The sequence below is a fragment of the Melozone crissalis genome, unplaced genomic scaffold (genome assembly GCF_028551555.1).
Source record: "Melozone crissalis strain CALT ecotype California unplaced genomic scaffold, PUWL_Pcris_2 ptg000276l_1, whole genome shotgun sequence".
In the NCBI taxonomy this organism is placed as follows: domain Eukaryota; kingdom Metazoa; phylum Chordata; class Aves; order Passeriformes; family Passerellidae; genus Melozone; species Melozone crissalis.
This window is the reverse complement of record NW_026536030.1, coordinates 189,546-196,244: the sequence shown is the minus strand read 5'-3', so window position 1 is coordinate 196,244 and position 6,699 is coordinate 189,546. Positions and strand designations below refer to the sequence as shown.

The window sequence follows — 6,699 nt, the reverse complement described above, 5'->3', positions numbered from 1 at the left end:
ATTGTCATGGGGACATTCGTGTCTTTACAATCATATCTCCTGTAGTACCGTGAGATTTAGTTTCTTGGCATGTGAAATGTGGCTGTTGTAGAAATCTTGGTCTCAGAGAGAAAGATATTTGTTTTTATAGCTACAGTTATTTTGTAGATAAGCTTCTCTTCCATCTTGTGTCACTTCCATATTATCCAGCTCTTACAGAAATTGGTATGCTTAAGCAGTAGCAGCACTAAGAGATGGAGAGTTGGTGTTCTCTGCCTGTGGTACCCAATTTTTGGAATTGGAATTCCCCCAAAGTGCCTTTCCATTTATTCACGATTTGTGAGGGGAAAAGAATAAGTGCCTTATTGCATGTTTGTAAATAGATTGCTTTGTTAATAAAGTTTTGGAAGAAGTATGCATCAGCGATGATCTCATTTCCAAAAATTAATTCCAAAGCATACAAGAACTTAACTACTGCATGTTTGACAAAATCTAATGCATTTAGCACCAAAGTTATTTCTTTATGCAAAGAAATAACTATGAAGGATAATTTATCTTTTGTTGTTGTTTGTGGGTTTTGGGTTTTTTTCATAATTTATTGTGTATTTTCATCGGTTTGGAGATACCACTTTGCAGGAAAACATTAACCAGGAAAACTTAGAGCTTCTCAAAGAATATTACAAGTTATTTACAGAAAAAATGCCTCCTGATTGTGAGTACAAAATAATGCAATGTCCAAATCGGTTTGAAAAGCTTTGAGTAGGTAGAAGGTTATAAGACAGTAATATTAGCAGAATCCCATAACTTGTTCCATAAATTTAAACATTTTGTACCTGTACATGACCCTGCTGGTCTCAGGAGTGATTTCAGGCCTTGTGCCACAGCAGAAACTACAGAGAAAATGAAACAGAGGAATGATGAACTGAACAGCTATTTTAAGTTATTAAAATAATAAGTTTGTTAATATTTCATGTAGAGGACAGTCTGTACCTACTGTATTTTTACATAAATACTTGGTGGGCAATTTCATCAGCTTCAGTCATACCCTCTGTTCTTATTCTGAAAATATGTTGAGGTTTGGTGAACCATGGAGAAATCTGCAGATCAAATACAAGCAATGAGCCACATCATCATTATATGAACGACAAGGTTTCATTGGAATAGGCCCTGTATTCCACTTCTGTAGAACTTCTGTATTATAAACATAAGCATTACTATGCTGTTACTCTGATTGCCAGAAGCAAGGACTGAAGAAAACATCTGCATCAATCGAATCCTGTTAGTTTTAATGCCCAAACTATAGTCCCAAATGTGGGAGATTTAACTGCCTGATGTTTAAATGCTATGTAAAACTTTAATACATCACATGCGTATGTATACATGTTTATCTCTTATATCAGGATGATTTTAATTTGTTAATCATTTTGACAGAAACAAAAGCCCTTCCTAAATGATGGGCAGGATGCCCATCCATCCCCCCACAGACCTAGTATTTATTTCCAGGATGTCTACAGAGAAACTCATACAATAAGTTGGGTGATTAATTGAGGGGAATCTTGCTAAGAAAACATCCTCGAAAAACTAACCTCATGCAGGTTAGGACTAAGGTAGATCTGCTACCTCATAAATGGATTTTATTTTATAAAAGCAAAAATTTGCATGCAGACAGTATTGGCTACTTTTCATTAACACAATTTAAACTTGTACTGCCTTCCTGAAGGATTATTAGTGAGCCACACAGTTCCTGGACTTCTTTCAGACTGTGAAGGCTTTTGAGAACTAATTGTGTCTAGTTCATCGTGTATTTTCTGGTTATTATAACTTTCTTGCTTTTTTTCTTTACCTTTAAGAACTCAGTCTCTTCTTTATACAATTTTTTGTGGAACATAAAGCATCTTTTGGTTCCACTGCCCTTCCCAGTAGCTCCCTGCCAGTATACAGAGTCAGTCTTTTGCCTTGGAGAAATGTGCCTTTTAAACCAGCCCCCTGGGAAAAAAGGGAAGCTCTCAAACTTGTTCATTTGTGGCAGGACTTAATCCCACTCCTGTTCCCCCTCGTCTGGAAGACAAACCTCCATACAAGGCTGGCAGCAACCCTGGTGCTGGGGCCACGTGAGAGGCATTCAATATTGATGGCTTTTTGATGGTTTTGTCCCACCTATCCAGATAATTTCCTATAATGCCAAATCTGTGCTACAAAATCAATGCAGGACTGTGTTCCCAAAGCTGTCAGTTCCAAACAGTGCTCAAAAAGCCCAACAGAATTTGAGCATTTGCAGCCCTATTTGCCAGGCTGTTGGATCCACCCTTGGCAGCCTCCCTGGCCTGCTGCCTCATTCATATATTCCCTTTCAAAGAATTCAATTTCCCACTCCCTGAAAGGTATTGCCACCTTCGCTGTTAGTTTTCCTCTTGTGTCTGTATTTCTCCTTGGCAATAATAGTCTTGCTTGTAACTAAGCATCCACTGACTTTCTGTCTTTAGGATGAACATACACTTCGTCATTTACCCATTTGTTAACTTCTTAAATTCTTTTAGCAGAAACTGAAAATAAGAGCATGTTTCCAGCAAGGTTCCTACCAAAAATGCTGACCAAATATAGCTCAAAATGGTACTGCTTTTATAGAAATACTAAGACAGTAAGGGTCCAAAAACGTAAGATAGTTGTTTAGTAGTACGTAAGTACCTGAAAACAAAAAGGCTGTTTGGTATTTCCAGGCTTCTCCCCCTTATCAGCCTGATTTGGTGGTTTGGTACTGTGGGGGACCCAAGGAGTTTAGGCCATTGATCATTTCCAGTCAAGGTGCAACCCCTTTGGCAGTACTGTGAATTAGGAGACTCTTGCTGTACCTGTGCTGAAGTCATCCCTCTGAGATGTCACGTTTTCTGCTGTGACCCAAAGGAAAGCTACTGGGAGCAATAGAATGTTTAGTGATACATTTGCATCATCTCAAAGCATCTTTGCCATTTTGTGCTCTCTGTTTTAAAGAAACAGATGCACCCATAAGTGTAATAGTCTAGCAGAGTGTGATGTGGTTTTATGTGCTCTACATTATCTAATGTACAATCAGAGCTTGTGATACAGAGGTAAAACAATCCACATTAAAATTATTGCAAAACAGATTCTGGATGTATGTTTTCCTCCCTTTTTCTTTTTTTCTTGTTTGTTTGTGAGTTTTTTTAGACAGCACAGTATGACTGGAGCAACTTAGTTCTTTTTGAATAGATTTAAAGTACTTCTTACTATGAATCATGGATAAGGGAAACTACAGAATTTATTAGATGTAAAAGGTAAAAGCCTGTTGATGAGAGGGATCATTCCAACTTGGATCACGTTAGGAGAATGGATATTGACCTTCATTAATACTTCCCTCATTTTTTTTCTTCCAATTGAGGATAAGTTTTTGGGCTTGGGTTTAGGGCTTGGGTTGTGGGGTTTTTTCCCCTCACTGGATGGATAATTTACTTTCTCTGCTTGAAGAAATCCATTGATCAATTTAGTTTCACTTTGTTCCACTTGATTCTGGCCCCTTTATTTGGTGATAACTATGATTTAAATTCTTTTTACTTTGCCACCATGAGAAGAAATAATTTCAAAAAACAGATTCTGCATGTTTTTATTGATTTTCAGAACTAGCAAGGATAAATGCAACATTAGAAAAATCCCTCCTCTATATACATATGAAACAGAGGGGGAAATTAAATTGCCTACTCTTGAATTTTTGCTGGAGATGTAGGATAAATTAAACTTCAACTTAAATTCCATACCCAGAACAAGCAGGTAAATTTTTGGATTTTAAGCAAACTTGAAATTATTTTCTACTTCAAAATAAAGCCCCACTTAATTTCAGGAGAAATATACTTTGTTACTTTTTAGAGGGGATACTAAGTGCTGTTTAACCCTTATCTTACATTATAGAAAAATCTAAGGCATATTTTAAAACAAAAACTAGATGTTTCAATTTGAAAACAAAACCCTAATTTTTTACTTTAATTTTAAAAAATAATCATCCCATCAAAGCAGGTTGTAATACACTCAGTTTTTTTTTTATTTTTCTGATTTCTTTTGAATGTCTGTAATAGCTGATGAACAGAACTACAGCAGAGATTTGGTTTTGTTTTTCACCATCCATTTATAAGATAAAGGTTGAAGATACTTCAAATTTCCACGTGAAGATCTTAGGGAGGACAAGGCAATACTCAAAAGACATAAGGTTTGCTTATTCCTTAAATATTTAGCTGGTAATTTCTATCCTGTGTTCCAAAACAAGGCTGTAAATAATAGACCTGTTCTTTACCATGAGCATTCTTTAGTCGGGACAATCATATGACCAACCTTATCAAAATGAGCAACTTTTTTCGTCCTTTTTTCCCAGGTTTACCACATTTTCAAGAACAAAATGATTTAAAGGGATTGCTAGAAAGTCTTCATCAAAATATCCAGGCCAAAAAGAGAAAGAATGTAGAAATCATGTGGCTGGCTGCAACGGTGAGCTCTCTTGTTTCAAAAAAATTGATGAACTAACCATAAACTCATTTTCATAAGCTTGCTGACTTTGTAACTGCAATGGATTTTAAGGAAATGACTGGAAAACTCACTGGTTAAAGGAGGCAGATGTGCTGTAATAGTTTTTTGCAGACAATTTCTTTTTCTCACTTTTTAAACTGGTAGAACCTGCTAGAATTTGAGTGATTTGTTTGATATCCATTCTTTGATAATATAAAATTACTCAAAATAATTTTTTAGTGTCCTTGAGGTATGATGTGGGACATGATTGCTTGGTTCCCTTACTTTAACTTTCTGAAATGTGTATTTCTGGTCCTAGTGATCTACACACTGTTATTCTATATTCCATTTATTTATTGAAAAAGATGTAAGAAGAAAACTTTGTCAGTGCAGTAGCTGTGCAATATCACTTTTTTATTGCAGTGGAAGTACAAGATTCCACATATGAGCCCATCACTCATCCAGAATAATTACCTGGGATTTTTTTACTTTATTTTATAAATGATTTTTTAATATTTTAAAATTTTTTTAGGACTCATTCACATCGAATAGCCCCAATGAATCGGGGGCTTCCAAAGATACTAGTGCAAAGAGAATTAATCTCTTCAATGAAACAGTTCTTTCACATAATTATTTAAGCAGATTATCATATAGTACTTGTTTTAAATCCCAGTGCAACTGTTCAAATTTTTAAACAGATTTAACTTTTAAAATTTTCAATTATATGATGGAAGAAACACTCATAGGTTCTCCTTCACTATCCTGTACCTCTTTGGATTCTAAGTAAGATTCCCTTAATTGGTTCCCTAAATTAAACTTTTGAGATTGTCCTCACCATGGTATCACAAAGAACTTAAAGGCTCTAAGTATTTTTTGATTTTTATAGAATTTAATAGTATTTATTGTTTAATAGAATTTCTAAGAATGCAATTAGCATTAGATGAAGAAACACTTATTTGCTGGACTGACACTGGTCATGTTTCAGTTCATGTTCCAGTTCATCCTGCGAGCTCTCCCATGATAGCCAATGCGGGAAGTTTCTTTTTGTGATTCCTGCTGTAGTTTATTGCCTTGCTGCATTCTCACAAACATTTTGAGGTTTTGTACCATTACACCTGTGATTCCCCAGGGATAGGTGTAAGCAAAGTATTACCTTTTCTCAGGACAGGTTATATCTGGGAAATGGTAGATTTGGGCACAGAAGCTCTCCTTCAATTTTTCTTTTTCTAGTAAAATATCATTTGAAACCATAGTATAAACTAATGGAATGATACAACCACAGATTGATTCCTAAGAGGAAGAATCATCCTCCAAAATGTCATGTTTCCTTTATGTGTTATAACTTTTTCAAAGTATAAGTGAAAGTAGACAATCCATGGCAGCAATTTGTTAAACTTTATTAATTGTGAGCCATACATTGAACAGTTCACCTGTTGAAAATAAAAACTATGTAAGTTAGATGTGTCTGACTCCATACCTTCACAAGAAGTTAGTCTGCTACATTCATGTTTGTGAGTTAAGACTCACCATATCTTCATTCATCAGATATTCAGACAATTTAGCTTTCATTGAACAGGACAGCTGCTGCATTCAGTGAGGAAACGGTGAAGGAACTGTTTCTTTTATAGTTATGAAAGTCCCATGTCAAATTCAGGAATTCAGTGTACTGGTACTAACTTCCAGAAGGTGTTTTCTTCTTGAGAAGTGCTGTAGCTGTCTGGAAGCCCTCGCTGGGCTTGCAGAGCTGTAGGGCTGCGCAGCCTGGTAGGAAGGAAGGGCTGACCTGTGGGGCCTGCCCGTGTTTCAGATTTGCCGCAAGCTGAACGGAGTGCGCTTCACCTGCTGCAAGAGTGCCAAAGACAGGACATCCATGTCAGTGACGCTGGAGCAGTGCTCCATCCTGAGGGACAGGCACCAGCTGCACAAAGACTTCTTCATCCGGGCGCTGGATTGCATGAGGAGGTACGTGGGGCTCCATGGAACTCTGAGCCAGGCCAGGGCTGCCAGCGAACAGGGCCTGAGGCTGGTTCTGAGGGCCCAGCAGAGCCTGAGGCAGGTTCTGAGTGCCCAGCAGAGCCCAGGGCCACGGGCACACAGGGTCTGAGGCTGGTTCTGAGTGCCCAGCAGAGCCTGAGGCTGGTTCTGAGTGCCCAGCAGAGCCCAGGGCCACGGGCACACAGGGTCTGAGGCTGGTTCTGAGTGCCCAGCAGAGCC

General features: G+C 37.6%; 1 long non-coding RNA gene across 1 annotated transcript; it reads left to right on the top strand.

Moving 5' to 3' along the window:
- Positions 1-635: 635 nt before the first annotated feature.
- Positions 636-6,348, top strand: LOC128949747 (uncharacterized). The gene is made up of 3 exons (XR_008484279.1): positions 636-691; positions 4,355-4,467; positions 6,293-6,348. It is a non-coding gene; the product is annotated as an uncharacterized LOC128949747 (long non-coding RNA).
- Positions 6,349-6,699: the final 351 nt, after the last annotated feature.